Consider the following 9,397-nt stretch of genomic DNA (forward strand, 5'->3'; position numbering starts at 1 on the left):
GAATGAATAATTAAAAAAACCATAAAAAATAAAAAATAATGTCTCCGTGCAACGCACGGGTAAAAAGTACTAGGTAATCACAAGTTATAACTTAAATGGCTCACATTCTATAACCATTAATATGTATTGATTATACTTTATTTTTATAACTTATGTACCTTTATTACAAATATACATTAGAGATATATAGAAATAAATTGAAGTTGGGGCTGAGTTTTGAAGACACCTCAATTACAAATATAAATTAGGCCCTATCAACTTCATTTTAAAAAATACTAAAATAACTGTTAATTATATACTCACTTATAAACGTTCATGTACCCATTTAAATTGAGGTGGTTACGAAGAGATTTACTCTCTTTACCACAATGAAAAGTAAATTGGAGTTATAAAATGAAATTAAGTACAAATGACGAACTAATAACTCCTGCATGGACGTAGATATATTTCATATTCAATGACTTAAAAAAATTAATATACCCATTCAATGGACGGAGAGATTTTTGTCATAAAAATTAATAGTGCGATTATAAATTATATTATTGTATGATTTGAAAATATTAATATTGACTAAATATTTCTCTATATAATTAAGAAATATTTAAGTAATTTCCCGTTCTTGTGTAAGACTGCAAGTTCTCAGGTCTGTTAAAACATACCTACTTGTTTTTATTTGATAAGTGATAGATTAAGTAAAAAAAAATTAAAAATGCTGTGTATTAGTGCAGTAGAATATAGGAAAGTCTCATTGCATTCGTTGGGCCCTTAGTTGGGCCTTTTTAATTCCTTTACAATTATCGAAGAAGAGACTATGAGTAGTACAAGTAGTATATAGCTGTAATATTCCTATTTTCCAAGTAATGAAAAATCAGAGCTTTGCTCACATCTTTGATTCCTTCTTATCCTTTTCTCTTTGAGTCTGCTAGGGTTTACTGGGGTTTATCTTTACCATTCCCTAACTCTCTTCTTTCAAAATCTTATACAAACAGCTCCCAAATGACTGCATATGTTAAGAGAGCTTTGCTTCTGGGAGTAGCATACCGTCTTGAAGACACACCTCTTGAATCTACATTGAACGATGTAGAAGCTTTAGCCCTTAGGCTGGAAACAAAATGTGGTTTTAAGCCCGAGAACATCTGTAAAATCAGCAACGCTTTTTTCATTCATCCAGACGAGCTCAAGGAAGAACTTAAAGAACTCATCCGGCAATCAAAGAAAGGCGATGTTGTTTTGGTTCTTTTGTCCGGTCACGACATTCGTGACGACCTTCATATTATCTTAAGAAACCCAAAGTCCTACCAGGTAATGTTATATTTATAGTTTATAGAAAAACATAAACCAAAAATTATGGAAAGAGCTTAAAATCAGGAGAGTGATGTGATTCTTGTGAAACTAATTTTTTTTTACTCAGGAGGATATTTAGAAGTTTTTGTCACAGAATTGGGGAAAAGATGCCGCGTCACCGTATTACTGGATTTCTGCTATTCAGAGGGGGTACTCGGAGATATCCCCGCTGTTGATAACGTGGATCCTTTAACCGGATTAGTGGCCTTTTCGGCCTCTGGAAGGGCTGAAAAGTCATACGACTTTGAAGGGACTGATGGAAGATTTTAGGGCTGTTTAGTCCATTTTATTACAAAATATCTCGACAAACACGGTCCCCTTCCCAACAAACACATAATTTCAATGTTAACAACCCAAGTCGATATACACAATGAGATGAAGAAGGAGAAGCTTAAAACACTAGGGCGGAGGCGGATCCAATGGTTGTCGAGATCCTGAAGAGTTCGCAGCATCCGAAGATGAAGTTCAACAACTGGGTTATAATTTCGTATCTTTTCCTGATGCGTCGGAAAATTGATTTCGTAAATTAGGTGTTAAATTTAGGGTTTTCCTAACTTATGGCCAGTAGCATTTCTGAAGGAGCAAGTTATCAAACTCCACCTTTTTATATGGACTAAAAAACTAGTGTCTTTATTTTTAAGATAACTGATAAGTGTCATTTTTACGAATATTTCAATATCATTTTAAGCACTTATTTGACATGTATGCTTGCATTATTGATCATTTTATCCCTCAAAAGAGTTAATATAGTACGTATTTTGTTTTAGCATAAAAATAGTGAAAATATAATTAATTTCATGTTATAACTTAGAGTTTTGATGTAGGGAAGAAATTCAAGGAAGAGACAAGTTTGAATGAAGAAAATGAAGATTTGAAGGCTTGATGCTTAGCACCAAGAAATGGTGCTTAACACCATTTTGGCAAAAAGACCATGGCGCTTAGCGCCAATAAGTGGCGCTTAGCACCAAAGGCGGTGGAGAAAACCCAAGGGGGAAGGAACAGGGGCGCTTAGCACCAGAAAATGGCGCTTAGCACCATTATGACAGATTCAACTTTTATTTAAGGGCCAGAACATGTTTTTGTGGGTATCTCTCCCACTCTCTTCGATTTTCTCCCAATTTTGGCACCACAACAGAGCAAGGGAGTTGGGCTTCATGGAGGAGAGGTTCTTGGGCTAGGATTGGATGGATTGGAGCTTCAAGATTGTGATGGCAGCCATGGGAAGACGGTGACAACCTCCCGGAAGCCATGGAAAGCTTGGGAAAGCTTCCATGGTCGTGGTTACGTCGTCTTCTCTTGGGTTTCGGTTCTTTCTTCCCTTTCCCTTGTAGTTTTTGTTTCTATTTTTGTATTTAGGATGTTATAACTTGATGCTTTGATTGTTGTAAGCTCTTTCATCAATGTAAATGATAATCTTTCATGTATTGTGTTTCTCTTTGCACTTCATGCTTCTAACCAATCAATTGATAATCAAAAGAGCTTCACTAATTCATAGATAGATCAGAAGATTATTGTTAGTTTGTGTATGCTTAGTTCAATGAGAGTAGACACCTATGTCTTAGGTTTTCGCTTTCTGTGCTTCAAGTATCGAATGATCCATGTAAGATTTCAGGGGACTAGCATTAGATCGAGAGATTGGTGTGGGTCCGGTCCAAGAGAGAAACTTCTTAGTGTATCAATTGTCTTAGGGTGAGAATATCTTGGGTAGGAACAATATTGAATTTCTACGTGACAGGTGGAGTTCTGTGTTCTAACAGGAGTTTCCGGAGTGACAATGGAGACTTGCAAGCCTAGGGTACCTTGTCTTAGGATGAATTGGTCATTGGGAATGTCTTTGAAAGAGAACTTGAGCTATATTATTCCTTTTGGGTTTTCTAGATGGTAAGGGATTACGCTAGGAATTCTAATTGATAGATTCACCTAGGCTAGGGATAGTTAGGTGGATAGCTCTCGGCATCATAAATGAAATGAACCATTACAAAAGTGTTTGAGTTGAAAGCAATTAGAGGATTAGGTGAAAATGCGTTCTAAATATGTTTTCTTCTTTGTTACCTCAGTAAATCTTCTTTTACTGTTTTCTATTATATTCAAAAACCACAAAAATAATTTATCAAACATCTTTTTATCCGCTCAGATCAATATTTAACTGGTGGAACTGATGTTCACACAATCCCTGAGGACGATAAACCTGTATCTGCTTTACTATGATTGAATCTTAAAGGTTTAAGCCAAAAGCAGTACAAACAACGAGGAAAAAACCTTTATCAATAAGCAAAACCGTGGGTAGAAATGTAATTTGAGTATTGATATTTTAATAGAAAAATCCAATATCTCCTCTCTGCTAATACAACTTTACCTTTTCACTTTTCGGATCCCATTTTCTCTCTCACTTCCACCGCTGTGCCGTCCACCACGACAACTTCACAGCCCGCTTCCACTCTACACTCTTCCTACTCATTCCAGTGTAGGTTATTACAGTTATGAATACAATTGAACTTCAGAAGAATCTGGAAATAGACCCACGAATTGCAATTTATGGGCGAAGACTGTACAAAATAAAGCAACTTTCTAACTCTTACTAGGTGAACTGTGTGGCATGTGTCAATTCCTTCTCTGTCAATGCATATCCTAAACCTCAATGCTGATTCAGAAAATAGTGGCTATCACTACAGCAGATAAGAAAACAATTAATCTCTTTTTTAAACTTCCATTTATGACCATATCTCTGCAACAGATTCTTTGCTTCTATTCTCCTATTGTAGCTCAAATGTTCCCTCACAAACCCAGTCAATCCATGCCTCTAATCCATTTCTCAAGTTTCCCATGCCTTTTCTTTCTATCAACTCCCTCACTAGAAATAATGTTCTTTATCTGCTCCCCTAGAAAGATGATCTCAAGTTTTTGTCTCTCCACTGATGTACGTTCTTATAACATTAGAGTCCAAGCAGTCAAGTACAACATTGTATAAATACAATGAGCATTTAATTAATTATTCCATTCAATTAGACCCACATTTAGATTTGATTCTTGCTCAATAATCACCATCAATTGTGTAATGTATTCTTGAATGCAAATCAGAGTGCTTGAAAAATTTGACCAAAAATGATTTTTTTCAAATTTGAGATTTCTACATTGAACGGTGTAGAAGCTTTAGCCCTTAGGCCGGAAACAAAATGTGGTTTTAAGCCCGAGAACATCTGTAAAATCAGCAACGCTTTTTTCATTCATCCAGACGAGCTCAAGGAAGAACTTAAAGAACTCATCCGGCAATCAAAGAAAGGCGATGTTGTTTTGGTTCTTTTGTTCGGTCACGACATTCGTGAAGACCTTCATATTATCTTAAGAAACCCAAAGTCCTACCAGGTAATGTTATATTTATAGTTTATAGAAAAACATAAACCAAAAATTATGGAAAGAGCTCAAAATCAGGAGAGTGATGTGATTCCTGTGAAACTAATTTTTTTTTTACTCAGGAGGATATTTAGAAGTTTTTGTCACATAATTGGGGAAAAGATGCCGCGTCACCGTATTACTGGATTTCTGCTATTCAGAGGGGGTACTCGGAGATATCACAGCTGTTGATAACGTGGATCCTTTAACCGGATTAGTGGTCTTTTCGGCCTCTGGAAGGGCTGAAAAGTCATACGACTTTGAAGGGACTGATGGAAGATTTTATGGCTGTTTAGTCCATTTTATTACAAAATATCTCGACGAACACGGTCCCCTTCCCCACAAACACATAATTTCAATGTTAACAACCCAAGTCGATATACACAATGAGATGAAGAAGGAGAAGCTCAAAACGTTAGGGCCGGAGGCGGATCCAATGGTTGTCGAGATCCTGAAGAGTTCGCAACATCCGAAGATGAAGTTCAACAACTGGGTTATAATTTCGTATCTTTTCCTGATGCGTCGGAAAATTGATTTCGTAAATTAGGTGTTAAATTTAGGGTTTTCCTAACTTACGGCCAGAAGCTTTTCTGAAGGAGCAAGTTATCAAACTCCACCTTTTTATATGGACTAAAAAACCAGTGTCTTTATTTTTAAGATAACCAAAACCGTGGGTAGAAATGTAATTTGAGTCTTGATATTTTAATAGAAAAATCCAATATCTCCTCTCTGCTAATACAACTTTACCTTTTCACTTTTCGGATCCCGTTTTCTCTCTCACTTCCACCGCTGTGTCGTCCACCACGACAACTTCACAGCCCGCTTCCACTCTCCATTCTTCCGACTCGTTCCAGTGTAGCTTATTACAGTTATGAATACAATTGAGCTTCAGAAGTATCTGGAAATAGACCCACGAATTGCAATTTATGGGCGAAGACTGTACATAATAAAGCAACTTTCTAACTCTTACTGGGTGAACTGTGTGGCATTTGTCAATTCCTTCTCTGTCAATGCATATCCTAAAACTCCATGCTGATTCAGAAAATAGTGGCTAACACTACAGCAGATAAGAAAAAAATTAATCTCTTTTTTAAACTTCCATTTATGACCATATCTCTGCAACAGATTCTTTGCTTCTATTCTCCAATTGTAGCTCAAATGTGCCCTCACAAACCCAACCAATCAATGCCTCTAATCCATTTCTCAAGTTTCCCATGCCTCTTCTTTCTATCAACTCCCTCACTAGCAAAAATGTTCTTTATCTGCTCCCCTAGAAAGATGATCTCAAGTTTTTGTCTCTCCACTGATGTACGTTCTTATAACATTAGAGTCCAAGCTGTCAAGTACAGCTTTGTATAAATACAATGAGCATTTTATTATTCCATTAAATTAGACCCACATTTAGATTTGATTCTTGCTCAGTAATCACCATCAATTTTGTAATGTATTCTAGAATGCAAATCAGAGTGCTTGAAAAATTTGACCAAAAATGATTTTTTCAAATTTGAGATTTCTACATTGAACGGTGTAGAAACTTTAGCCCTTAGGCTGGAAACAAAATGTGGTTTTATACCCGAGAACATCTGTAAAATCAACAATGCTTTTTTCATTCATCCAGACAAGCTCAAGGAAGAAATTAAAGAACTCATCCGGCAATCAAAGAAAGGCGATGTTGTTTTGGTTCTTTTGTCCGGTCACGGCATTCGTGACGACCTTCATATTATCTTAAGAAACCCGAAGTCCTACCAGGTAATGTTATATTTATAGTTTATAGAAAAACATAAATAAAAAATTATGGAAAGAGCTTAAAATCAGGAGAGTGATGTGATTCTTGTGAAACTAATTTATTTTTTTTTTACTCAAAAGGATATTTAGAAGTTTTTGTCACAGAATTGGGGAAAAGATGCCGCGTCACCGTATTACTGGATTTCTGCTATTCAGAGGGGGTACTCGGAGATATCACCGCTGTTGATAACGTGGATCCTTTAACCGGATTAGTGGTCTTTTCGGCCTCTGGAAGGGCTGAAAAGTCATACGACTTTGAAGGGACTGATGGAAGATTTTATGGCTGTTTAGTCCATTTTATTACAAAATATCTTGACGAACACGGTCCCCTTCCCAACAAACACATAATTTCAATGTTAACAACCCAAGTCGATATACACAATGAGATGAAGAAGGAGAAGCTCGAAACGCTAGGGCCGGAGGCGGATCCAATGGTTGTCGAGATCCTGAAGAGTTCGCAGCATCCGAAGATGAAGTTCAACAACTGGGTTATAATTTCGTATCTTTTCCTGATGCGCCGGAAAATTGATTTCGTAAATTAGGTGTTAAATTTAGGGTTTTCCTAACTTACGGCCAGTAGCATTTCTGAAGGAGCAAGTTATCAAACTCCACCTTTTTATATGGACTAAAAAACCAGTGTCTTTATTTTTAAGATAACCAAAACCGTGGGTAGAAATGTAATTTGAGTCTTGATATTTTAATAGAAAAATCCAATATCTCCTCTCTGCTAATAACACTTTACCTTTTCACTTTTCGGATCCCGTTTCCTCTCTCACTTCCACCGCTGTGTCGTCCACCACGACAACTTCACAGCCCGCTTCCACTCTCCATTCTTCCGACTCGTTCCAGTGTAGCTTATTACAGTTATGAATACAATTGAGCTTCAGAAGAATCTGGAAATAGACCCACGAATTGCAATTTATGGGCGAAGACTGTACAGAATAAAGCAACTTTCTAACTCTTACTGGGTGAACTGTGTGGCATGTGTCAATTCCTTCTCTGTCAATGCATATCCTAAAACTCCATGCTGATTCAGAAAATAGTGGCTATCACTACAGCAGATAAGAAAAAAATTAATCTCTTTTTTAAACTTCCATTTATGACCATATCTCTGCAATAGATTCTTTGCTTCTATTCTCCTATTGTAGCTCAAATGTGCCCTCACAAACCCAACCAATCAATGCCTCTAATCCATTTCTCAAGTTTCCCATGCCTCTTCTTTCTATCAACTCCCTCACTAGCAAAAATGTTCTTTATCTGCTCGCCTAGAAAGATGATCTCAAGTTTTTGTCTCTCCACTGATGTACGTTCTTATAACATTAGAGTCCAAGCTGTCAAGTACAGCTTTGTATAAATACAATGAGCATTTTATTATTCTATTAAATTAGACCCACATTTAGATTTGATTCTTGCTCAGTAATCACCATCAATTTTGTAATGTATTCTAGAATGCAAATCAGAGTGCTTGAAAAATTTGACCAAAAATGATTTTTTCAAATTTGAGATTTCTACATTGAACGGTGTAGAAGCTTTAGCCCTTAGGCTGGAAACAAAATGTGGTTTTATACCCAAGAACATCTGTAAAATCAATAATGCTTTTTTCATTCATCCAGACGAGCTCAAGGAAGAAATTAAAGAACTCATCTGGCAATCAAAGAAAGGCGATGTTGTTTTGGTTCTTTTATCCGGTCACGACATTCGTGACGACCTTCATATTATCTTATGAAACCCGAAGTCCTACCAGGTAATGTTATATTTATAGTTTATAGAAAAACATAAATAAAAAATTATGGAAAGAGCTTAAAATCAGGAGAGTGATGTGATTCTTGTGAAACTAATTTTTTTTTTTTTTACTCAAGGGGATATTTAGAAGTTTTTGTCACAGAATTGGGGAAAAGATGTCGCGTCACCGTATTACTGGATTTCTGCTATTCAGAGGGGGTACTCTGAGATATCCCCGCTGTTGATAACGTGGATCCTTTAACCGGATTAGTGGTCTTTTCGGCATCTGGAAGGGCTGAAAAGTCATACGACTTTGAAGGGACTGATGGAAGATTTTATGGCTGTTTAGTCCATTTTATTACAAAATATCTCGACGAACACGGTCCCCTTCCCAACAAACACAGAATTTCAATGTTAACAACCAAAGTCGATATACACAGTGAGATGAAGAAGGAGAAGCTTAAAACGCTAGGGCCGGAGGCGGATCCAATGGTTGTCGAGATCCTGAAGAGTTCGCAGCATCCGAAGATGAACTTCAACAACTGGGTTATAATTTCGTATCTTTTCCTGATGCGTCGGAAAATTGATTTTGTAAATTAGGTGTTAAATTTAGGGTTTTCCTAACTTACGACCAGTAGCACTTCTGAAGGAGCAAGTTATCAAACTCCACCTTTTCATATGGACTAAAAAACCAGTGTCTTTATTTTTAAGATAACCAAAACCGTGGGTAGAAATGTAATTTGAGTCTTGATATTTTAATAGAAAAATCCAATATCTCATCTCTGCTAATACAACTTTACCTTTTCACTTTTCGGATCCCGTTTTCTCTCTCACTTCCACCGCTGTGTCTTCCACCACGACAACTTCACAGCCCGCTTCCACTCTCCACTCTTCCGACTCATTCCAGTGTAGGTTATTATAGTTATGAATACAATTGAGCTTTAGAAGAATATGGAAATAGACCCACGAATTGCAATTTATGGGCGAAGACTGTACAAAATAAAGCAACTTTCTAACTCTTACTGGGTGAACTGTGTGGCATGTGTCAATTCCTTCTCTGTCAATGCATATCCTAAAACTCCATGCTGATTTAGAAAATAGTGGCTATCACTACAGCAGATAAGAAAAAAATTAATCTCTTTTTTAAACTTCCATT

This window comes from Lotus japonicus, chromosome 5 (assembly GCF_012489685.1).
Source record: "Lotus japonicus ecotype B-129 chromosome 5, LjGifu_v1.2".
Lineage (NCBI taxonomy): Eukaryota > Viridiplantae > Streptophyta > Magnoliopsida > Fabales > Fabaceae > Lotus > Lotus japonicus.